The following is a 25,548-nucleotide window of genomic DNA, read 5'->3' as shown; positions in this document are numbered from 1 at the left end:
GTATCGTTTACTGCCTGACACTAAGGAACAAGCAGCTTTACCTTGTTCATTTTAATGGGCAGCAGTTCGTACAATGCTGTATCAGAGTTGTAAAAGTCACAGACAGCGCGCGCGCGCGCGCACACACACACACACAAACACATATACACACACATGCACGCACGCGCGCGCACACACACACACACACACGCGCGCGCGCGTACTCACACATGCACGCACGCACGGAGTATAAACGCACGAAGGCATGCTTACGCGTGCGCGCGCATCGTACACACGCACACACACAGAAATACAGAAAAACTGAACGGAAAAAAACGATGAAGACCGTGAAAGTGAGGGACTGCGAAACTTGATCACAGCCAGGGAGACGTGCCACACTGAACGGTTTAGCACTCGTTCACCTCTTATCTTCATCTTCACAACCACAACCAGAACCCCTCTCCCGCCCCCCGCTCCTTCCCCCTCCCCAACTTGCCCCCCACCCCCTCTCCCCCAAGCGACCTCCCTACGTATACAAACGCACTGAATAGGTTTGATAACTGAACGTTCTGATGCGCAGAGAGAACGGTAATGTGTGCTGGACCTGCGTGTCATTTATTCAGAGCCACTATCCGTGTCTAATTTTTCATATTTTTTTGTGTGTGCAGTTTCGGGTAGTTTGCTTGCATATATATACACAATTTGCACAAAGAGATATATTCATTTGCCGAATGATTAGTGAGGAATACATAATAAATGGTTTTTGCATTGTTCCTTGCATCCCGTTGTTAAATGCCACCAGCGCAGTTGCTCTGTCTGAAAATGTTCCCTTGAGAATCAGAGTGGAAAGATCGGGTCAGAGTCGCACACTGCAGCCTTTTGGGATTGTGAGAGAAGTCAGCAGTGTGCTGGCATATTATCTAACTCAGCAGCCAGCCCAGATGTGAATGATATATGCCTGTGGCTGTGAGCTTCCCTTCAGAGGGCGGCCCTGAGTGTAAACAAGCGCGCACTTCACTGAAGCATGACTGTGGCAAGTAGCAATGTGGCAGAACGGTTAAGATTACACTTAACTGCCAATACAGTGTCCAGTGAGGATCTGGGTTCGAATCCCGTTCTCACCATTTCTCTCAAGTTTGACTGGAAAATCAAACTGAGCGTCTAGTCATTCGGATGAGATTAAACCAAAACACCGTATGCAGCATGTACTTAGCGCACTGAAAAAGAGCCCATGGCAACAAAAGGGTTGTCCTATGGTAAAATTCTGGATATGAAATCGACTGTGAAAGATGCACAAATATATATATATATATATATATATATATATATATATATATATATATATATATGCATGCACTGAAGGCCTGAATCAGCGCGTTGGGTTATGCTGCTGGCCAGGCATCTGCCTAGCAGAAATGGCATAGCGTAAATGGGTTTGCCTCAACGCATCGACGCCTTGAGAAATTGAAAATTGTGGCATGAAAGAAGGGAGTAACTGAGTAGTGCACTGATCTGCAACAAGCTAACATCTCGCATCCATCTTTGTGGTCAGTGTGATACGTGCACATTTTGACGAAGTGAGAGAGTCGACAGAAAGGGAAAGTCCGATAAATTTCAAGCAATTTCCCCTCGAATTTGCATTATGATTAACACCGAAATGGTTGTTTTTGAGTCATGTGCACCAAAGCACGAAGACCATCATTCAAGCCCATTGAATATATCTTAATTGACGATTTCTGAAAATGACCAATTTGGAGATAGGTGGTTCTGGTTCTGAACATACGATGATTATGTCAAAGGTCAGGGTCACAAGGGGAGCGACCTGTGAGGCCAGCAATTTTTGGACAGATCTGAGTATGGTGATTACGGCTGGCGGATGTGTGTAGTTAACCAAATCTCTCTTCCGTCAGAGAGAATGGGAGGGAGGGAGGTTTCAGTTTCTCAAGGAGGGGTCACTGCGTTCGGACAGATCCATATACGTTACACCACATCTGCTAGGCAGATGCCTGGCAGCAGCATGACTCAACGCAGGTCTTGAGTGAATGCCTGTATATTTGTGTTCATATTAGAGCACATTTCTTCTACAGAATTTTACCAGAGGGCAACAACCTTCTGTTGCCATGAGTACTTAATCAGTGCGCCAAGTGCGTGCTGCACACGGGACCTTGGCTTATCGTCTCATCCGAATGACAAAACGCTCAGTTTGATTTCCTGCCAAACTAGGGAGAAAGGGCGAGAGCGGGATTCGAGTCCAGACCCTCATGGACGCTGTATTGGCAGATGGGCGTCTTAACCAGTCTGCCACCTCTTTCCTAAAGGGGGGGAAGAGGAGATAAGAGGAAAGGAGAGAGGAAAAGACAGAGGGAGGAGAGGTGCTTGGTTTAACGTCTCTTCACTTTTATGATTTTAAACACGTGTGTGTTTGTGTGTGTGTGTGTGTGTGTGTGTTGTTGTTGTTGTTGTTTTTTCTCATGGCTGCCCTCTTTGACATGTGTATGTGGTTGCTCCATCTGCTGCGACCTCTCAAATGACTTTATTTCTCTCACGCCGCTCATCGCGAATCTTCCATTGCTCAGCTATAATCTGGCTCTCCTCATCTCTCGCTTTCCCCGCGTTCACGGAGAGCCATCAGCGCCGGTTAGTCACAGGACCACCCACCACAGAGAACACCAGTCACAACGTCTGAGTCACTTCAGTGGCACTGGCGTTAAGTGTTTGATTCCACACAGCGGGATACCACCTGCCAAGTCCCCTGCTGGTGACAATAATTGTTGTTCAGTCGCGGAGCTTGACTTCCTTCCCATCCCCTCTATTCTCCCCCTCTCCCCGCCCCGCCCACCGCCCCCCCACCACGACCCCCCCAACTCCCTCAACGACTACCCCTCTTCAAAAACAGAACGTTACCGCGTCTCTCCAGCGACAGGTCCCCATGCAGTAACTTGTCGACGCCGGCTTGACACAAACACACCATGGTCATGGAAAATGTGAAGAATTCGGAAACCGAGGGTCATCACGACAGCTGGTACTTCAAAGGTCACACAGCATTGTTTTTGGGTTTTTTTCGATGATGGATTACGGTGATGACAATGCCGCCAGGGATACCAAGAGATCCGCAGCTTTGTAGATGCCATTAAGAAGGGACGACAACCCACGAGGGATTAGAAGGATTTCTCTTGGACAAATCCAGAGCTTTAACAAATGGACACCACACCTCAAGAGACATGAGCTCATTGCATGCAAAGATAAATCAAGGAATGTGTCAGTGTCTTCTTTTTCTTCAACAGAAACTGAAACAAGTGTAAATAAAGCACTACAACCCAGCTGTATATTTGATATCGTAAATATTTTTGGGTAGTAAGTTCATCGACCACTGATTTGGATCTGTACTGGGCGTGTCGTGCACTACCTATTGAGCTCACCTAGCTCATGATATGATGTCCAGTTGATTTCTAACCCATCTGATTGTTATAATTAAGTAGTAACTGGTCCTCATAAACCGTTTCAGGTATGCTTCCATATGGATATTTTAAGACCTGTTTGGTTTGTGATTGCACACACACACACACACACACACACACACACACACACACACACAAATGGCTTACTTGTCATTGAGTGCTCAGGCGAGGTAGGGAACAGTCCTGACTCCTGAAAACAGATCCCTGCCTATTTATGGGGAGTAAGGTTCGCTTTTATTTGCTTCTATGGGAATGCTTCTCTTCAGCTGGTAGCGAAAGATTGTGTGTACAAATAATGTCTGTCTTCGGTCTGAAAGTTTCCTCTCTTACACCGTTACACACAGAGAGGAAGGTATTTAGGGGGGGAGGGGTGGGGGTGGGGTAAAGAGGGGAACGGAGGAAGTGGTATATGTGTGTGTGTGTGTGTGTGTGTGTGTGTGTGTGTGTGTGTGTGAGAGATAAAACAAGTTTGTGTATGAGGGAGAAATGAGGTTGGGTGGAGGGGATGTGTGTCCGTGCATGTTTTGAATTTATGAAAGCAGACGTAAGAGCTGCTTTTGGAGTCAAGGGTACTTTTTATTGACTCACTTGCGTAAACAAAGTGAGTCTATGTTTTAACCCGGTGTTCGGTTGTGTGTGTGTGTGTGTGTGTTTGTGTGTCCGTGGTCATCTTTAACATTGTCATTTTCTCTGCAAATACTTTGTCAGTTGACACCAAATTTGGCATAAAAAATAGGAAAAATTCAGTTCTTTCCAGTCATCTTGTTTAAAACAATATTGTACCTCTGGGATAGGCACAACAAAAATATAAAAAAGAAGCCAAATTATATGCGAACTGCATTTACTGTTATATTTATATTTCTTTTGTTCTCAAAACTTGGTACTTTGATCTGATATTCTGACACAACAAGAAGAGCAGTCATTTTTATCACTTTTTGTTCAAACAGGAACTTCTTTTACTAAGCAAGAAAGTTATATTTATTTTGCATGTCTTTGGTGCAGATAGTAAAAAAGGGAAATTAATCTGTAATTAATGCTGGGGGGCTTCATTTGCTTTAAACTGATCTTTCTCATCTTAAACATTACATTTTGAAATTATACTCAATATATAAAAAGCTTGTGTGTTTTACTCTCAGTGTACAGGGCTTTCACTATGTTCATTCGCCCAAGTGGTCTTTTTCGGAAAATACTAAAATCAATACGACGAGTGGACTTTATAGATCTGTTGGCTGAGCTCTGAAGGTCATGGGCAAAAATCAACTGCGTACACATATTTATACATATTCAAAGCGCGTGCTCATATTCGATATATTCTTCGCGAACGCGAACGACGCCATTTTGTTTCAAGTTGTTGACCTGCCCGTTCAATCCTATATTCAATCGACAATACACGATAACGTGTGATGGAAAGTTGGAGAAGGAGACCGTTAAATATTTATTCAGAGAAAGATTTGTGAATGCCTCATCACTTACTGGATTATGCCCCAAACTGCCATAAAAATATCCACAGAATCAGTCGGAATTCACAGTTAGAAATACTAAACCATGAGAGTTAATACCCTTGAATTGATGAAATGCAAAATTTTTACCAGTCTTGACTTTTCTCAAAATGAAGTTCTTTTCACTTCATACGACGTTTAGAAGTACTTGTACTTGACTCTACATGTTATTAGTTCAACAAAATATTCCATTGTCATATCAACTTTAAAACTATAAAACTAGAATGAACATAAAAGAGAAATTGAATCGACCGTGTCAACCGGGTGTAACTAAACTTGGACAGCTATCTAGATCCAGAGAAAACGGATAAATGTTGCAGTGTGATTGCAGCGATAGCCACGTCTCCTTCACCGCGGACTTAAAAAGAATTTTTAAATTGCCCTTAAAGATTTTTTGAATGCCCAAGATACACCAGAATAATGTTATTTAAACAGCGTTCTCACTGCGAATGCCGCAGTCGATTTATCGCCCTTTAAAAAAGCATGTTTAAGTGTTATATTTTTGAACGTCAGTTAAGGAGCCACGATAGTGTAATGGGTAAGACAGTTTCCGCCCCCCACTCTCACCTCATCCCCTTCCATTTCACTCACATGACTCCAGTGCTCCTTTCCGTCTCTCTCACGCACACACTTTCGCAAAGGTTAACGCGCACGAATCACTGTCATGCACAGTACCAACGGTTGTTGTAAGTGCACACGCGTATGTATCTGTCTCTGAAGGGATGAAGAAAACATGTGTGTTGTATTTTTCTCCTGTCTGTATTCCCCCGGTCATATGCAGATTGCTTCCGTTTTCACCATACCCCTCGTACACACGTGCGCAGGCTCACACACATACACACGCACGCGCGCAACACCTCTGCTCTCTCTCTCTGCATCCACAATCTCTCTGTCTCTGTCTCTCTTATCTCAACAACTCCACCACATACACAAACACATACACGTGCGCGCGCATCAAGTGACCATTTATTTTGGCGAATACATCCAAACTGCACTTTCTTCTCTGGCTTACTATGTGTGTGTGTGTGTGTGTGTATATATATATATATATATATATATATATATATATATATATATATATGTGTGTGTGTGTGTGTGTGTGTGGAATGGATGTATGGGGAGAGAGAGAGAGAGATTAGAGACCTTTGTATTTGGTATGTTTTGTTTTCCTTAACTGAATGTAAACAATAAAATAAAGTTCCCAAATCTGCTGTCAAAAATGGGAATAACCTGAAATGGAACAGAGAAGAAGAGAAAAAGAATTGAATTAAAAGAACACAAAAAATCTCAAGAAATGAGGTCAACGAGCGCTGAGTGTCAGCTGCCTCTCTTTCTCTGCCCCCACAACCTTCCTCGCTCCCTGCACCCTCATCTTCACACCATCTGCACGCATGCATATAAATATGATTGCGCACGCACCAAATGCCACGTGCGCCGTTTGTCGCGAGACAAAAAAACCACGCGTCGTTCTCTGCAATGCCTTCTTTCCCGCCACTACACACCACTAGTGCTTGCTTTTCCTCCTTACCATGTATTGTCAGCCCAGAGAGATGAACATGCCCATGTGGCGCCCAGGTTTGTTTCTCACACAGTGGTGTCGGGTGTTCCATGCGTTCCTTCGCGTCTTCAAAGCGTCAGCATGTGTTTACAAGACAGGGAACACCATAGAGGAGTGGAGGGTGGAGTGGGGGGGATGGGAGAGAGACAGACTATAGAGAGCATAGAGAGAGAGTATAGAGCGCATAGAGACAGACAGAGAGAGAGAGAGAGAAGAGGGAGGGAGGGAGTGGAGAGGGCGGGGTCTACTTCCCTTTGCCATGTCCCCCAAAACTAATAAAATGCGTACAGGGAAAAGGTGTCAGAGTGTGTTTTTGAAAACGTCAGTGAGAGAACAGACTATCCATCTCGATTTATTCTGGAATCTGTCTGTGTCTGCCTCGTACCGTAGTTTTTAACATCAGCAGACTCGTACAGATACCGCAGTCACCTACCAGTGTCGTACCGAAGTATTAAACATCAGCCTGCCTCAGCCTCAGGCCCATAACTACAGAGTAGTCGTTGGGGGAAACCTGAGGACCGCAGACGCAACCTCCCTGCTCCATCTGTCTCTGTCAGCACTTAGATTTTGACAATAAAGGAGTAGCGGTTTAGGGCCAGAGTGACCGCAAAGGCCAGTCCTTCCCTTGAGTTGCAGTCACAAATACGATAAAACGAATAAATAAATATGACTGAAAAACATGCCTCCCTTCCTCACCCCTGTCTTTTCACGGTCGAGTTTTTTTCTCTCATCTAACTACCGCCCCATTCCGCGCCGTGAGTGGTGGTTTGGATGCTTGTCTTTCGAATAGGACAACAAAACGAAGCCCCACGTGCAGTAAACGTGTAAGCATTCCACGGAACATGAAAATACCCCCATGCGGCCAAAGAAAAGTTCTACGTACCAAAATTTCCCCTTAAAAAAAAACCTTAGACAAGCGTGGACAATCATGTATATGACAGGAGAAGATAGTGTATGGTAAAAGTTATGGGTGTCACATGGCTGACTTGCCACCGTCTTCTCTCAAGCTCTTTGTGTTGTACAGTGCTCACGTTACTGAACAGCACTGTTATGAAATTATCGAGGAGCTTGAGAATAGAGAAAGCGGTAGGACTTCAAGCGCATGCACGAAGACCCCCCAAAAAAACAAAAACAAAAAAACAACAAAAAAACAAACAAACAAAAAACAAACAACCCCAGGTGTGCTGAAAATAGATGGGGAACGACTCACCAGCATCTCCGTTTTCCGCGGTCACTGCTGTTCGTGTGCTTTCCTGCGCTGTTGCACTCACTCAGGTTGCGTGGACGAGTTCTGTCAGGTTTATCGTCAGGCCATGCAGTCAAGTCTAGCATTCCAACCTTGCTTCAGGCATCCGTGGAAGCATTCCCAGCACGTTTCCAGTTGCTACAGACCCGTAGCTCTGCCATTAACTCTTGTTGTGGTGCCGTGGTGGAAGACCCTTTGTTGGTGTGAATGGAAAGACTTTTTCCGTCAATGTTTAATCTAAAATTTGGTCTTTACGTACAAAGTTATTGAAGAGAGAATGAATTTGTTCAGGTTTATCAAGCGGAGCACACACACACACACACACACACACACACACACACACACACACACACACTCTCTCTCTCTCTCTCTCTCTCTCTCTCACTCTCTTCTCTCTCTCTCTCTCTCTCTCTCTCTCTCTCTCTCTCACACACACACACTGAGAGAGAGAGAGAGAACTCTGGACGTTTTTTTCTTTCTCAAGGATTAAGGAGAGAGAGAAAAAAAGAGACAGACAGACAGACGAACACCATGTTATTACACAGCGAATCATGTTGTGTGTAAACACGTGAGCCAACAAAAAGGTTGTACCCGGAGAGAGAGGTAATGAGTGCGGTGTGACGTGGCGTGGCATCGGTGCACAGGACTGGTGGCACGAAGTGCTGTTGTGTTGTTCAGGTGTTTCATGTGTCAGCTTTTTGCACATTAGGGAACAGCTGTGAAACACGTTACTTTACGTTTTCATTATTTCGGGCCATTTGGTGTTGCATGTCATTTCAGCAAATGGTATCCACATCCACTAGCACTTTGATGGCTTTGTCATCTTTATTAGCCCAGCTTCTGTTGTAACACGAGCTTTATTTTTGTGTCGACTCCCCACTCATCCCCGTTTTGTATCGCTTGTTCTTCATGATATTTTAAAATTATTTTTTATTCATTCACTTTGTTTGTCATGTACAGGGTGGCCTCTTTTGTCTCCTGAAGTTGTTGATATTTTGCCAGTGAAAATGTTTCTGCTTGAAAAAGATTTTTTTTAAGCTGTTTAAGATTATATCATTTGAACTGAGTCATTTCATCCGTTCTGTTTTTAATTTCATGTACTACAAATACCAAAAAGAAGTGTTGAAACGTTCTACACCTTTTCAGTTGAAACATGTGAACTTATACGGCCTTTACGACAGGGTCCTGCAAAGGATAATACAGACTTATGAAGTACATTTGGGCTGCGATAGATAAGATAAGAAGATAAGATAAGAATAACTTTATTATCTCCAACTGGAGAAATTTGGTCAGGTGCATTATCACAACATAGACAAGTAAACAACATGGGGACCATAAATGTAAAAGCTAACAACAGCCCCTACAAATATTACGAAGATACAAAGGTAAAAAATATCACATACATCGTTTCATACATACATCCACACACTGCAGGTAATAACTAGTATTCTTAATGTAAAAACAAAAAGAATTAAGAAACATTATTTGAATATAATTGGTGATGACACCAGCGATGAACGATGTTTAGGAAATCCGGCTGAATTTCGTGGAGAAAGTAGGCCTGCCGCCTATGAATCAGAGGCAGAGAGCGTTGAATAAAACTGGCAATTGTTTGCATGACCCATGGTGTAAGTTACTTTCCCTGTCGAGAGGAAGCACGCTCGTGACTATCAGTAAGTGCCCGCTTTAAATTTATTTTGTGTATTGTCATGTCAGTTTGGAGTGCATGGCCTCATTCTATTAGGATTCGTGCTTGAATATTGTGTACAGCTGTGAGTCAGTATAGCATGCATTGTACCATACGTATGCTTTGCTTGAAAAAAAGGTGTTTTTTTTAATCAGTCTCATAAAACTGACCCAACCCATTCCGATTCCAGTCGACATCGACTCAGAATGTGTGATGAATTAACTGGTAGTATTCCCACATGGGAAGCGAAGATGACTATTATTCTGCAAAGTTTGTAGCTGCCACATCTTGAATTGTTCGAGAAATTGGGGGAGACGTGATGCTCATTCAGAAAATTGTCAGAGGTGAATCTCGCATGCACTCGGAACCTGCGCTTCTTATTAAGTCTTCGTCGAGTTTTTCAGCTGGCATCGGTAGAGCTCCGTGAGATAAGTGCGGGGCAGGCATGGCGATGACCAGCGGTTTGAAGTGCTCTGGGGTTCGCCCTCCACCACTGACCTGTACACTGGGTTAGTTTTCATCCCGATAGCACATAGCTCAGTACGTCCCGCTCGTCCCGAACATCAGTTCTCCGTGCAAGATGAACATGGACAGTTAGTTCCTTTTGGAGAATGAATACAAACAAAACGCTGTCCCGGCCATGTGGAGAAAATGTTAACAAAATGCTACCCCTTGTGGAGAGAAAATCTGAATACAGTTGTCTCCTTTGGGGAATAACGTTAACGAAACAGCCCCCTTTTATTTAGAGAAAGAAAGTTAACAAAAGACAGTCCCCTTTGGAGAATGTAACAAAACACTGTCCCCTTTGGAGGAACTTATTTATTTATTTATTTATTTTTTTAACAAAATACAGTCCTCGTCGGAGAAAGAATGCTAACAAAACACTGTCCCATTTGGAGGTACATTTTTTTTTTAACAAAGTACAGTCCCCCTCGGATAACCTTATAAACAAAACACAGTCGCCTTTGGACAAAAATGTAAACAAAAGAGTCCCTTTGGAGGGATGCAATTAAAAAGAAAGAATATAAACAAAACACAGTCCCCTTTGGAGAAAGAATGTTATCAAAACATAGGCCCCCTCAGAGAAAGAATTTTATCAAAACACAGTCCCTTCCGGAGAAAGAATGATAACGAAACGTATCTTTCAGTGTTCACATTTGAAATGGTGGACCCACCCACTGGATTCTTTCTATTTGTGTTTCGCACGCTATATTAAAAGACCAAAGACATCTCTCTCCTCCCTTTTACACTCAGATATCTTGCCCCGAAACTCTTGGGGATAATTTTATCTGGTTCTGGTTAACTGCCTCTGGCGTAGATAATTACGTGTGCATACAAATAACTGTGAAATAGAAAGCCTTTTTCTCCATTTTTTTTATATTTCAAGTGAAGGCACGGGAAGTTTTTAGATCCGTCTGATACCGTGCATATAGTAAATAAAAATGTTAAAAAAAGAAAGAAGGCAGGAAGGAACGAGCGAACAAAACAAAACAAAAACAAACAAAATCATCCAGCCAGCCAGCCATCCAACCAACCAACAAACCAACAGCGGTTTTTTTTTCCTCATCTCTGTTTTTCTCCTGACTAACGACAAACAGTCGTTACATTTCCAGTTGTCTTTTTTTTCTTCTTTACCACCCAGTCAACTGAGTAAACTAACAGTAGTCCTCCTCTTTTCCTTCCCTTTTGCTTCTTCTTCTTTCATTTCATCCCTTGCTTTATTACGTACGGAGGACTAATGGGCGGTGTTATTTTTGTGTTTGTCAGTCAGCTCGTTTAGAATACGGATGTGCCGAAAGACTTTATTTTTTTCTTATTTGCGTGTGCCTGTATAGTCGATGAGAGGAGCAGCTGCCCTGGGATTTGTTTGCAGCCTTTGATTTGAAGGTCACAGCGCTTCTTTTCAAAGATAGGAAAAGAAAAACAGCAATTCATTGGTCTAATTCATTCCTTGTTCTGAGGTATGAGGGTGGGGTGGTGGGTGGGGGGTGGAAGGGAGCGCGAGAGAGAGAGAGAGAGCGTGAGCGAACAAACACTGGGCACTTGCATTCATTCACACACGCACACACACACACACACACACACACACACACACACACACACACACACACACACACATGCGCGCGCGGTAAAACAAAACAAAACAAGAACAACAAAAACCCCCACAAAAAACAACAACAAAAAAACCCAAACAAATAAAATAAAATAAAGAGAGAGAGAGAGAGGCACCAAGGGACATAGATATAGCCACAAGCATTTATTCACTTCAGTTTGGTTACAAAACACGCATGATGTGAAGATTGTTTCAGATTTATTCAGCTGAGATACCTAAATGAAACAACGCCTCAATTGGTTCCAGTGCAGCGAAAATAACACGATCTTGTGTTCGGTGATGCCTTGGTTTTTCTTGCTCAGCTTGTCGATTTCATTACAATCGAATTGAGCGAAGCATCATTACCATTCACTTACACACACACACATAGATGACACGTATCCGCACAGTTACAGGCTACTCACACGAAATACCACTACATACTTGAGAACACACACACACACACACACACACACACACACAGAGCATAGCATAGCATAGCACAGCATAGCACAGAGAGAGACAGAGAGAGAGAGTGGGGGAGGGAGGAGAAATCCATACAGCGAGCAGAGGAAGAGACAGGGTGAAAGAAGGGGTGGGGTGGGGGGGACAGAGAGAGATAGAGATAGAGAGATTCACGTCTTTGAAGACCGACCATTGTGTGTCGCAGGAGGAAGGCAGGAAGTCTCGCCAGCAGTATCAGCAGCAACAGCACTCTGCCAGCAGCAGCAACATCAGCAACATCATCATCAGCGGCAGCAGCACGGCTACCGAGCCAGACGTTAGAGGGGAAATAAAGTGACGACTCTCATCATTTCAGCCTCATCACAGCTCCAGTACTTTTTATACGCCTTTTTTTGGGGGGGACCTTTCAAACCGTGTTCTCTTTCTGTTCTCTCGCAGCGCACTGCGTCGTTCGTTGCTTCAGGTGAGTTCGTGCTATTTTTGTTTTATTGTTGTTTGTTTATTGTTCATATCTGTTTTGTTTTGCGTTGTGTTGTTTTGTTGCACGACTGACAAAGCTTCTGACGAACCTTCTGTCAACCGTTTTGCTTCCACTGTTTTAGCGATGGCTTTCAGTCGGCTGTTTCAAAATATCATCATGATTGTTCTGATGATTATTATTTTGCTGATTACCACATTGAGCTGATGGGCGTGTTTCAGCCGTTTCAGTCTGTTACTCGGTTTACATGGTTTTACTCTAGGTTTCGTTTTTCTTCATTACATTTTTGGTGACACCGTTCTTGATAGGTTTTCTAGTGTTGAGTTATTGTTATGTTTTGTGTATTTACCATGTCGAAATTTTAGATGTTTTGTTTACGATGACAGCTTTGTGTTTGTACAATATTCATTTTGTTATTTATTTATTATTTTTATTTATCTATTTTCAGCCATCTTTCAGTTTCATATTCGTCTTTTTTTTTCTGCATTTGTGGTATGTAAATCTCACTTTCACTCGTTGTTACAAGCGTGGATTTGACATATTATGACCGATTTTACCCTGTCACTTAGCTGTGTTCAGTTTTTGGACCATCTACATGCTTGCTGCCATGCGCACAGAGCTGTCGTGGATATAGTGAATTAATTTAGACTGCTCAATAGTCTGTGTCGGCATTTATTTTATATGGGATTATGTTTGTTTTTTCTTGTTTGTAAGTAATTCGTTATGACTCTGTTGACGTTTAGTTGTTCATTTTGTTTTATATTGTCTGTCTCGCTTTTTATCCTTGTTGCTCCCCCCCCCTCTCTCTCTCTCTCCGTCTCTCTCTTTCTGTGTGGGGTTGGGGTGGGGTGTGTTATGTGGGAGTGTTTTTGTGTGTAGGAGAGAGAGAGAGAGGGTGGAGGGGAGGGGAGAGGAGTTAGAGTGGGCGATGCTTGTGCGTATTTGCGTACATTATATTCATGGGGGCGTGCTTTCATTAGCGTGCGCTTCCATAATTGCTTCCAATTATGACGTGAACTAATAATAAGATGAACTGGAAAATCAGTTTTGTTATTTTTGAATAATTTATAGGGTAACGATTTCCATCGTCAACAGAATTATTTTTGCTTTTATATACACATATTTCCTCCTGATTAAGTATCACGTCAAATAACATATTTTTGACCCAACGGTATTTAGGAAAAATCATCGTAATCATCATTAATTAACTTCGTTTGTAGTTGACTGCTGTTTGCGTTGTTGTAATCTTATTTACTAGTTGTTCGTTTTAAAACTATACCCAGTTATATTTAATTCGGTGAAATATTTTGGCGGTTTTTGGTATTGCCACGTGAATAGACACACCTGTTCGTTACGAATGCGTGATGTAAGTTCACTAAACACGCTTTATTGTGGATATGACGTCGACAGATTGTGTACAGTCAATATGACACTGACAGATCGTGTTCAGTCAGTATGAGGTTGACAGATTGTGTGGTGTCTGTGGATAGCTGAAGAGGTGGAACGTATTTTCTTGCAATTTTCGCTTTATTGGATAGGAAAAAGTGCGCGCGCGCGTGCGTGCGTGTGTGTGTGTGTGTGTGTGTGTGTGTGCGCGCGCGCGCGCGACAGGAACAAGTAGGTAAAGAAGCAGGAGTTGAAGGAGTTTCGTGCTTTTGAAAGAAAGGACAGTGGGAAAGAAAGGAGAGAGAGAGAGAGAGACGCAAACAGTTCGATCAGCGCGAGTTTGAGGGTGTGTGTGTCTGTCTCTCTCTCTCTTCCTCTCTCTTACTCTTTCTCTCTGTGTGTCTCTCTCTTTCCCCCTCTCTCACTGTTTCAGGCTCTCTCTGCCAATCCCCCCCCACCCCCCCGTCCTCTCTCTACTTCTCTCTTTGTCTCTGTCTCTCTCTCTTCTTTCCTCCCCCCCCTCTCTCCCCCCCCCCTCAACCCCTTTCTCTGCATGTCCTCCGGTCCCACTTCCTGTCTTTTATTCCTGTCTTATTCCTTTCTCCGTCCTTTCCGAGCGTGTTGCAGTTTTCATTGTGATTGCAGTTGATTTTTATTTCTCAGGCAGTTTTTGTGTTCTTGTCTCAATTTTTTTTTTTAATTGCGCGCGCGTTTGTTTGTGTGTGTGTGTGTGTGTGTGTGTGAGTGCGTGCGCGCGCGCGCTTGTGTGTGTGTGTGCGCGCGCGTGTGCGTGTGCGTGCGTGTCCTTTTTGCCTGCCCTATACTCTCTCTCTCTCCCCACCCCACTTTTAATCTTTGTTCCTTTTTTATGTCTCCATCACTCATCCTGTGTACCTAGCAAACAAGTGCAGAACCATATACAAAGTCACACACCTGCGCACCATACCACCTGCTTCTCCCTCCCCCCGACTCCCTCCCCCCTGAGTTTCTGTCACCCCCCTCCTTCACACTACACACACTTCGCTTAAAAAGTCAGTCACACACACACGCTCAGAAACTGAGTCGGTTTTTCAATGAGAGCACAAGGCATACCGATATATATATATATATATATATATATATATATATATATATATATGTGTGTGTGTGTGTGTGTGTGTGTGTGGTTATGTTTTGGAAGTCACACAGGCAGTGAGTTCCAAACAGATAGGGCTTTGAAACTGAAAACACGTTCGCCAACAATCTTAAGATTTTCGTTTTGGAATCCTCAATAGTTTTTTCATTTCGTGACCTGAGAGTGTGATATGGTTCGTATGTATATTTAGAGGGTTGAAGAAATGTAAATATATGAGAAGAGACCCACCGAGGTGACGACATCATTATTTTTAGCGTCTTCCTCTCGTTACCAACAATTTGCTGGATTCTAGCGGTACTTCACTTAAATAAACAGTTGCAGCACTCAGCGTCAAAGATTTTGGTTCTAGTTAACTCCGAATACGGAGAAAACACCGAAATAGAAAACGAAAACAGAGAAATAGAGGAAACCTCGGTATAAAGTAACAGAAATGTATGAAATGTAGTTAAAGAGAACATATCGAAGAAATGAAAAGACCGAAATTAAAACACTTTGGAAAAAAAAATCAAATTACCGGGAAAAGATAAAACACCGAAAAACAAAATCTGAACACCGAAAACGTGAAAACACCTCCACCACCACCACCACCAACAACAACAACAACACGCAGAAAAGTAAAAACAAAAGGCTTTCCCGAACACCACGAAAAACAGAACACCCGAAACAGTAAGTTTGGTATGGTGTGAAACAAGAGGCCAAGATCGTTGCAAATTGAACAATAGATAAGCACGTGCAGTAAATTTAATCTTGCTGATAATGACGGAACGTGTAGTGTAAAAGCAGCATTGCGTGTAAGTTTTGTGGAGTTGTACATACAGGAAAATAGCTGTGCTTTTCCCGCTGTGGTGTTTGCACCCTTACCTAACAAACCAGCTGACCCGAGTTCGGGACACACAGCTGTTGTTTTCATTTCGTTTCGTTTATTTTACTTTTCCTTTCTTTTGACTTTTTTAACCTCTTCCTTCACACAACATATTTGTTGGTGAGTTATTTTTTCACGTCACCTTTTAAAGATAAAGTGTGTGGTATTGTTATTCTTTGGGGGAAAAATATTCGACGGAAAGGGGCAAATCAGTGCAGCAACATGCACTTGTATAACTTTCCTCCGAGTAACATGCACTTGTATACCTTTCCTCCTTTCGGAGACGAAGGCCTAACAAATGCGGTTATTCTCCATACACGAAATCCTTCAACTAGGATTCGGAAGAAAAAAATAAATGTAAAAGACGAAGGAAAATGTGGCGGGAAGATAACGCGGTGGGACGCGAAGGGAAAATGAGGTGGGGGAAAAATCGGATTGGGAGGGAGGGTAGCGGTTGGACAGTCAAAGAAAATAGGACCAGGGGGTCAGGCGGTGTGAACAATGAAATGGAGGTGATGGGGATTAGACGCTGAGAAGTTGTGGCAAGGAGGTAAAAAATGTCAGGTGGGCATTTTTCCGGCTTGGCTGAGATGAATATCCAAGAAGTCATAAAAAAATGTTCGGAAAGCGTTGGTTCTTTTTGTTTTTGTTTTTTTAATTTAATTAATTTATTTATTTTTAATGAGTTTGGAGGTCAGTTCAACGCAGCAACAAAACAAACATCTTAGATGAAATGTTGTTCTCATCAAAACCCATGATAGTGGTCCAAGCGTCTCTCTCTCTCTCTCTCTCTCTCTCTCTCTCTATATATATATATATATATATATATATATAGAGAGAGAGAGAGAGAGAGAGAGTATATATATATATATATATATATATATATATATATATATATACAGAGAGAGAGAGAGAAAGAGGGAGAGGTGGGTATGTAATGACAGGTCACATATATGGATTGAGTATCTCGGTTGTTTTTGTGTGTGTGTGTGTGTTTAATCTACGGGGGTAGATTTTGAAGTTGTTTTATTTATTATTTTTTTATATAAATTTATTACTTTATATCACAAGAATTGGTGGGAAAACATGGCTTGACAGTCTGGGTCCTTTTTCTTTTTAACATCCGAGCCAGGTATCAATTATCAACTCACCGGCCAAACGACCATTCCATTCTTTGAGGACCGTCCCTCCTCTGGTTTTAAAGTTCTTTTCATCTGCTGGATCTTTCTTCCTGACTTTGCTTTTTCTTCCTCCTCTTCCTTCTGTCTTTCTGTGTTGATCAGGCAGGAGCAGGAACCAGAGAGGAAGTTTAATTACCGTGTGTTTGCTGTCCTACGCCAGGCAAGGTGGACTGAGTTTCCGATCAGCTGAGCATCCTTTGTGGACTTAAGGGCGAAAAGGAAGGCGAATGGAGGGGAGGGAGGCTGATTCTTCTTGGAGACCTAAGGGGAGGTGGGGTGGGGGTGGGGGCTGACTGTTCTTTGAGGACTAAAGGGGTGGGAGGGTGGAGGGGTCGTGTTTTGTGACAGGATTTCGTCGTTGGCTTCATTTGAAGTTCGCCTTGGCTCCGTTTAATCTGGACATGTTTGAAGAACAGGTAAATTGGGGGAGCGACCTGGGTTGGAAAGTGGAACTGGTTTTTACGGATTTTTTTTTTTAAGGATTGGATGGAGGGTGGGAAAAGGAGGATAGTGTTTGTTTACATTGATGGTGTTTTGCTCTTGCTCTCTCTCTCTCTCTCTCTCTCTCTCTCTGTGTGTGTGTGTGTGTGTGTGTTAATTTTACGACAACATCCAGAATAAACTTTGCAAACGTCATTTTTGAAGCACAAACCATTTTGGTTTTTATTACACAATCGTCTGCTCCCCTTTGAAGGATGTGTGTATGTGTGTGTGAGCGCGTATGCGTGACCGTGTCAATAGCCGAGTGGTTATAGAGTTGGATTTTCAGGCTGAGGGTCCCGGGTTCGAATCACGGCGCCTGGTGGGTAAAGGGTGGAGATTTTTTACTATCTCCAAAGTCATGCATACCCCGAAAACGGAGTATGTCTGCCTACATGGCGGGGTAAATAATCAAAACGGTCATAACACGTAAAATGTTACATGTCTGTATGAGTGTGTATGAATGACACAGGAAACGAATTATGAGCGCCCAATGGCAGCCATCAGTCAGCTCTACTCAGGTAGGCAGCCTGTTGTTTAATGACTCCGTGTTTGTAAAGCATTTAGATCTTGGTCTCCGACCGAGGATAGGCGCTATTATCCATATAATTCATTCAGTCATTGCCCTCCTAGTAAAACTAAACGCTCTGCATTCAATGGAAATTGGTCTCATGATTATTGTCCAACTGTTCAGACGAATGTATTTACCGAAATTTTACCGAGGCAAGAAATGTTCCATTGTAAAAGAAAAAAAAAAAAAAAAGTTAACCCCACCCCCTCCCACACACAAACAAAAGGGAACAAGCACAAACTCTTTCGCTCTTGAAAACACAGGCGCACACCAACAAGCTATTCCTGCTGAGCGCTGTCTGTCAGTTGACTTACAGGTCCTTAAACAGTTCACCAACCAAGACTACCCCTAGTTCGAATACTCGGCATTGATGTGTGCCTTAATATATATGGCGTGTTTCTATTATTATTATTTTTATTTTATTTTATTTTATTTTTAAATAGAAACACATTTTACTGCAGTTTTATTGTATTAAATTTACTTAAATCTTCTCGAAACCCAACGTTTGTTGCGTGGTAGGACTGATGAAGAATAAACTTGTGTATGTTTATAGCTGGTACTTAAACATCAAAGAAACGTATAACGATATCTTTAATGGAGATATCCGGATGACCTATCGTATGCCTTTGAAATGACAGCCGCTTATGAAGGGGAAAAATATTGATGAAGTGGAATTATAATAAGCTAGCCTTCACCCCCCCCCTCCCACGACCCCGTCAAAAACAAATGTGAGAGGAAATTTTGATAAATGAAAAAAATATCAAACAGAAACATCGTTTAGCAGCAGTGGGTGTGTGTGCAGAGAGAGAGAGAGATTTTAAGTGTTTTTGTTATGTTTGGCTTTTCTCCAAATAACTTCTCTCTCTCTCTCTCTCTCTCTCTCTCTCCAAATAACGTCTCTCTCTCTCTCTCTCTCTCTCTCTGTCCCTCCCTCCCTCCCCTCCTCTCCCTTCCCCTTCTCCTGAACGTCTCTCTTTGCCTGTCTCTTTCACTATCCCCCACACTCCCTCTTTTTTTTCTTTTTTTTATAGTGAAAACGTGTGCATGCATGCGTGAATATTGGCATGAGTGCGCGTTTTGACGAGTCTGGTTTTTCAGTCATTCTAATCGTTCACTGTGGAGGTTGCGGATGAAACAACAACAACAAAACACATCCCCCCCCCCCCCCCCCACCGAAAAACAACAACAACAACAACAACAAACCAAAAAAAAAAAAAAAAAGCCACCAGGCGTAATAAAAGCCCCCCACCCCCCCTGCCCCCCACCCCCTTCTCCCTCTCCAAGATTGCATTATGTACCCCCATACCACCCCCACACCATCCTTTCCACCTTTTTCATCATTCTCTCTCATCATCTTCCCTTCCCTCCACCCCCGTCAGAAGAGGAGGTTTTGGGGGCAGGGGTGGTCGGGGAGCAACTCCGCACCCTGTATCATTTTCGAAAGGTTGTAGACTTTGACCGTGGTGGTTTTCACGAAGTTTCAGATAGGCCTAAGTGGTTCGTATTATTGTGGGAAAAAGTGGAGAGACATCCGCTATTTTGCTCAATGGTCTGTCCCCTGTACCCGCGTGGTTTGACTCGATTGGTCTTTTGTGTGTGTGTGTGTGTGTGTGTGTGTGTGTGTGTGTGTTTCAGTCTGTCTGTGGGAGACATTCTTTTTTTTTTTTTTTTTTTTTTAATTCACTGATCTGTTTGAACACACCCACATTGAGTTTTTATCTTTGGGCCTGTCTGTTGTGTAGGTGTTTTATCAGTTTGGACTATATAAAGGTTTATGTGTGTGAGAGACAGATTGTGGGTGTGCTTGTGAATGTGTGAGTGTGACTAAATGCAGTATTCATAATATTTATAAAACAATATATAAACAGTTCGTGTTTGTATCCTCATCCATCTTTATAAGGTCAAGTCGTTTTGGGCTTGAAAGTTTTTTTTGTTTTGTTTTTTATATGTTATTAACAGCTCCCTCCATGCTACTCTGTTGTCTGTCTGTCTGTCTGCAGCCTCTCTCTCTCTTAGTTCCTTCTTCCTCCTCCCTCCACTTCCTCTTCACCCTCCCTCTCCTCTTGCTCACTCTCTTCCCTCCCTTTTCCTCCACCCTCCCGCCCCTGTCTCTCATTGTCTCATTCATGAACAGGACAAAGCTCTGACCTTCTCGTGGTCTTTATTCCGCCGCCATTTGGGGCTGCAGTGATTGCCACTATTCCACAGGCTAAAGGGTAGCAGCAAGAGGGGGGATTACCAAACCTGATGAGTGGGGTAGGCGGATGGGTGGCGGAGGCCTGCTGAGACAAAAGGAAGTGGGATAGGAAACGAGGAGAGGGGTGGGGGTGCGTAAAGGGGAGGGGGGGGGACAGTGGATGGTTGGCGAGGAGAAGAGAGGTGTGTGGTTTGGTGGGGGGCGATTGGGGGGGGGGGATGGTGGTGTGATGGTAGTGCACGTAGTGTGACCATGTTCCCTCACCCCACCTCACTCACCCCCACCCTCCGCAGTCCCACACTCCCCCTTGTGGTCAGTTTCGAGGGAGTGAGAAGGGGAAGTTCACGGGAGGAGGAGGAGAGCAGAGCCAGAGTGTGGGAGAAATGAACCGGGGTGCGTTTTGATGAGGGTGGCAACAGGGGGGGTAGGGTCCTGAAGTCTACCTATCGGTTTTTCCAGTCGTTTTTTGTTCTTTTTTTGGTTGTTGTTGTTGTTTTTCCTTTCTCGTGACTTTTTTGACTGTCAATCAGAGTTCGTGCAGCTGAACATGTTAACCTTTCCCGTACACCCCGGGTGAAAAATCATCCTCTCCTGTGTTTTTTGCCCAGTAACTCGCGTAATTTCATCGCCACTTAAATCAATAAATCATCATGTTACGTATCCTTCACTGAAAATTGTCTGTGCACAGACAAGTAAATAATAAATGTCCCTGTGTTTTGTGGATGTGTGCGTGAACACCAGTGCAAAGAACACACCTTGCGTGTCATTCTTTGTGGCGACATTGTGTGCTCAGAATCACAGCACATTTTGTACCAGTACCAGTCTTCAGAGCAAAACTATTCACTGTAGAGATGATGATGGTTATTATTATCATTATCATGATCATCATCATAAAGGTCCGTAAAAGGATGAGTGAATGTGGTTGTGTGTGTGTGTGTGTGTGTTCATGTGTACACATGTGCATTCATGCATGAATGTTTGTGTGTGAATCAGAATCAGAATCCAATTTGTTAGTTATGAAAACTATATAATTGTACGAACACATCAAGCAAAAGGTAAAACAAATAAAACTCAGTTTTAGATGTTTGAATTATAATGAGGAGTGTACTTAAAAATTTTGTGAAAGTTGATGTTGCACAGGATGTTATTCTTACGTGTGACTATCAGTGTTGTGTGTTTGGGGAGGGGGAAGTGTGTGTGCGTGTGTGTGCGTGCGTGCGTGCGTGTGTGTGTTGCGAGCACACAGTAATGGGGCTTGATGAACAGGTATGTGCTGCTGTTGTGTCCGGCACAGTATGACTGATCTCTGTAAAAATGTTCACCTGTCGGCCATCAGATGCCTGATGCAGCCGCCGTCAGAGAGAGAATGGACAATCATAAAACCATCTTTGGCCTGTCGTGGAAAGTGGATTAAGGGTCTAATTGTTACCCAGTTTGTAACGATGACGAAGCGGGTGTGTTATCCCTCTGTAACAGATAACAACAGCATGTGTACATACGTGTACACACATACACGCACGCACACACATATTGGCACGCAGTAAGACGCAAGCATGCTCACACTCACACACATACACACACAATCCAAATACACGCAGTCACACACACATATCCTCAAGCCCCCTTACTCACCCTAGCCTCCACACACACATGCATCACTCGCATACACGTATGTCAAATATATGAGACCGCGCGCGCGCGCGCACACACACACACACAGATATATATATATATATATATATATATATATATATATGTATATATTATATGCATACAGTGTCACACACATTAATGCGCGCGCGCGCATACACACACACGCACACACAATTTGTTGCAGCACGTATTGTCACCAGCATGTATTTTAACTGGTGCAGATGTTTGTTGTAGTCACATTCCCTGCAATATATTGTCACCTCCAACATGTGCTGGAGTGTGACAACATTATGCTGTAAGGGACGGCGCATTTTGTCACTTTAACAATATGTGCCTGGCAACAATACATGCCACAACAGTCAGTACCATGCTGTTTTTAGAGAGACTGCACCTTTTTCCTGTGAATCGAATCAGCTAGGCGTGATAGGAGTGGCATCACTCACTGGTGTATGACCAGAGGGTCACCACAAGATAACAATGAAGTGATTTTTGTCGCGTTACCAGATGCACATGATGCATGACAATTGTCTCATTGTATCGCATACAGGGTCGATCCAGCTCCCGATTTAGATGTCAATGATGAATTTTGTTTATTGTCTCATCACACATACTGGTGATAGTTAAGTAGATTATTTGTGTGTGTGTGTGTGTGTGTGTGTGTGTGTCGATTTTTAATTTAGACGATAAGCGAAACGGGACAACGTCTGTTGAAACACAGGGACGGAAGTAGTGCCCTTTCCTGTTTCCTGTCTGACAATTACTGAACTGCCACCCTCTGACTTATCAGCTTGGAGGGAGTGCTGTTCCCACAATGGACTATTGTAGTGTGTACAATAATCAACAGTGCTGTCGTTTACACAGTCGTGCACAATGATCAACATTGCTGTAGTTTAGACGATTGGAGTTTACTACTTTCACTTCGTGAGGTTAAACAATTACAATGTTGATAGAGAGCTGGAGAAGAGTTGGAGGAGGAAAATGAATGGATCTCTATTTTTCCAACGGTGGATGAATAAGCACATTGGCCGAATTACATATCTGACGTTGTCCTAAGCGACACACATATTCATATATAGATGTAGTCATACTCAGTACATGTATACATGGAGAGAGAGAGAACTGACTTAACAGATTTTTTGCTGTATCAGAGTGTTGTAGGCCTAACCGTGACAAAACAAAATAAATCGAAATTTATATCGAGCTGTTTGATCCGTATCACAGCCCTCTTCACCCTCTCTCTATTTTCCTCTTACCTTCCTCCAGCCCATACCCCCTATATCCCACTGAAATCCGGGCCCTTCTATCTCTCGTCTTCTCCTGTGCAAATGCAACAATGTTGCTCATATTCGTAATTGACGCGTTTACGTCTAACACACAGAGAAAGAACATTTGATCCAAGCTGAGAAGGGCGTGTCTTAGTCATTTCTACTTATTGCGTCATCGCACTGTCTGCACGTGACGTTGTCAGAGCATCAGAAGAACCCTGGGAATCACTTGTTAACTATGTGCTTCGGTTCGCTTCGGATTTGTGATGGAACGCGTTAGAGACTCCTTCACAGAAACCTTGGGTGATCGCGCACCCACGAAATATGGCAAGGGATTGTTCATTCCTAAAAACAATGAGCGACTGCGCTTCCACGAAATATGGCAAGGGATTGTTCATTCATAAAAACAATGGGTGACTGTGCATCCACGAAATATGGCAAGGGATTGTTCATTCATAAAAACAATGGGTGACTGTGCACCCACGACTTCCGGCTTTTAGACGAAAGGATCAGCATGATTCTCACATGAGGACTTGGAAGTGTTGCTTCACAGTCATGTGCTTAAAACTGGGAAGACGCAATCTTAAACCCGCCCACACATTTCGCCCCCCTACACACACACACACACACTCTCTCTCTCTCTATCTCTATTTCTCTCTTTACACACGCTCGGATAAACACACGTACAGATTTTTTTTTTTTTTTTTTTTTTTTTTTTTTTTTTTAATACACACACGTACAGCACTCGCACGGAAGTATAAACAGTGGATTGTCATTTGGTTAACTATAGTTATGTACTGTTGTCTTTTTTTTTCTTCTCACACCCCTTTGCTTGTGCATGCTCGATTGTGTGTGTGTGTGTGTGTGTGTGTGTGTGTGTGTGTGTGATATTTTTCAGTTTATTTTCATTGTCATTTGAAAGAAAGAATAATTATTTGCAACATGATTCTGATCAAGGTTAAGTTTCTCTCCCTCACACACACACACACACACACACACACACACACACACACAGATCTGAATTGTGATGAATGTTTTATTTGAAACGGTTTGAGAGGGGATGAGGGAGGGGGTTGGGGGGGGGGGGGGGAGGAAGTAATATATGGGTCACCTGAGTTGTTGAAAAGTTGTGAGTTTTATCTCCAGATCTTATCAAGACACAATCAGAATACGGTTTCTAGTTTGCCAAACGCTTTGGTTCTGCACACAAGCCTTCCATATTTTCAACCACGCTTCGGCGTGAGGGACATGTTATGACATATGTCCCTACAATGTGTAAACATTACAGCTCTCTCTCTCTCTCTCTCTCTCTCTCTCTCTCGGACATGGTTGTAAGATAACACTGAGCATAAGATCAACGACTCGCCAGTACAACCCGCCAATCTCTTAAGTTTCATTTTCTTTTACTGTGTCTTTGCGTCACTTTGGCTCTTTAACACGCACACACGCATGCTCGCACGCACGCACACATACTGTGATATATATTTGCGTCATATATAATTATTGATTTGGGTATATGTTTATGTGCGTCATATATATTTACTTGCGTGTTTGTATTATGTGCGTAACACATATTAGTTTGTATTTCTTCTAATTTTACAATTGCTTTTGAAGTTGATGAATTATTATGTTCTCACCATTGAACGTTAATTGCAAAACGATCGTTTGGCGAACGCGGCGTTTTTTCTCTTCTTTTTATTACTTATTTTCAAGACTACGCTATAATACCATCTGTTCTTGTTTTCCATTTCGTGCCATATTAATTTTTACACTTGTGTGTGCAGCTGCATTTTGTTTCTCCGAGAGGGAGGGAGGGAGGGAGGGATAATAGAATACAGGCGTAACAGGTCGCGAATTATTTTGTTGAACAGTTTATCGCACATATGCCATGTTTCCCGTGCACGCAACTTGCCATACACCTAATGACAGATGCAGTTCCACTGCACACAGTTGTGTATGTTGTATTTATTGTGTCGGAGGGTTAAATTCTTTAATATTACGCCATATGTCTATAATTGAGAGAGTATAGGTTTTTGGTCTGGGTCTGTTAGCATGTCATTGAAAGCGAAAATCATTGCCCGTCACCCCCTCTCTCCTTCACAGTAGTCGACTTTGTCTGCCACTGAGTGTATCATGTCTTCTTGTTGAATCCTCTTCCAGGTGTGAGCCTCTTTTTGAACTGTTTTTGGTGTTTGGAATATTTGACGGGGTGGGAGATCGAGTTTGCCCCTCGCCCAAACAACCTTCTACATCTGGACGTAGAACCGGCAGTGGCTGAGTTATTGAAAGCGTGCTCGTAGTACACGATCTCACAACATTTTCTCAGCCAATGGAGGACAAGTTTGGTACACATCAT

The 25,548-nt window shown here is 42.9% G+C and overlaps 1 protein-coding gene across 4 annotated transcripts in view; it reads left to right on the top strand.

Moving 5' to 3' along the window:
- Positions 1-25,548, top strand: part of LOC143282945 (excitatory amino acid transporter-like) — a 93,900-nt gene that overhangs the window by 13,617 nt on the left and 54,735 nt on the right. For 2 of the 4 annotated variants that reach the window (XM_076588848.1, XM_076588850.1), the window contains exon 2: positions 12,190-12,447. The exons of 1 other annotated variant lie outside the window; for it this stretch is intronic. The gene's annotated coding sequence lies outside the window, so the exon portion shown is untranslated. Of the gene's footprint in view, positions 1-9,394; positions 9,414-12,189; positions 12,448-25,548 lie in introns of those variants that run through there. One more of the 4 variants, XM_076588849.1, reaches the window with a different exon arrangement.

This window comes from Babylonia areolata, chromosome 6 (assembly GCF_041734735.1).
Source record: "Babylonia areolata isolate BAREFJ2019XMU chromosome 6, ASM4173473v1, whole genome shotgun sequence".
In the NCBI taxonomy this organism is placed as follows: domain Eukaryota; kingdom Metazoa; phylum Mollusca; class Gastropoda; order Neogastropoda; family Buccinidae; genus Babylonia; species Babylonia areolata.
The sequence above is the reverse complement of the archived record's forward strand: the minus strand, read 5'-3'. Positions and strand labels throughout refer to the sequence as shown.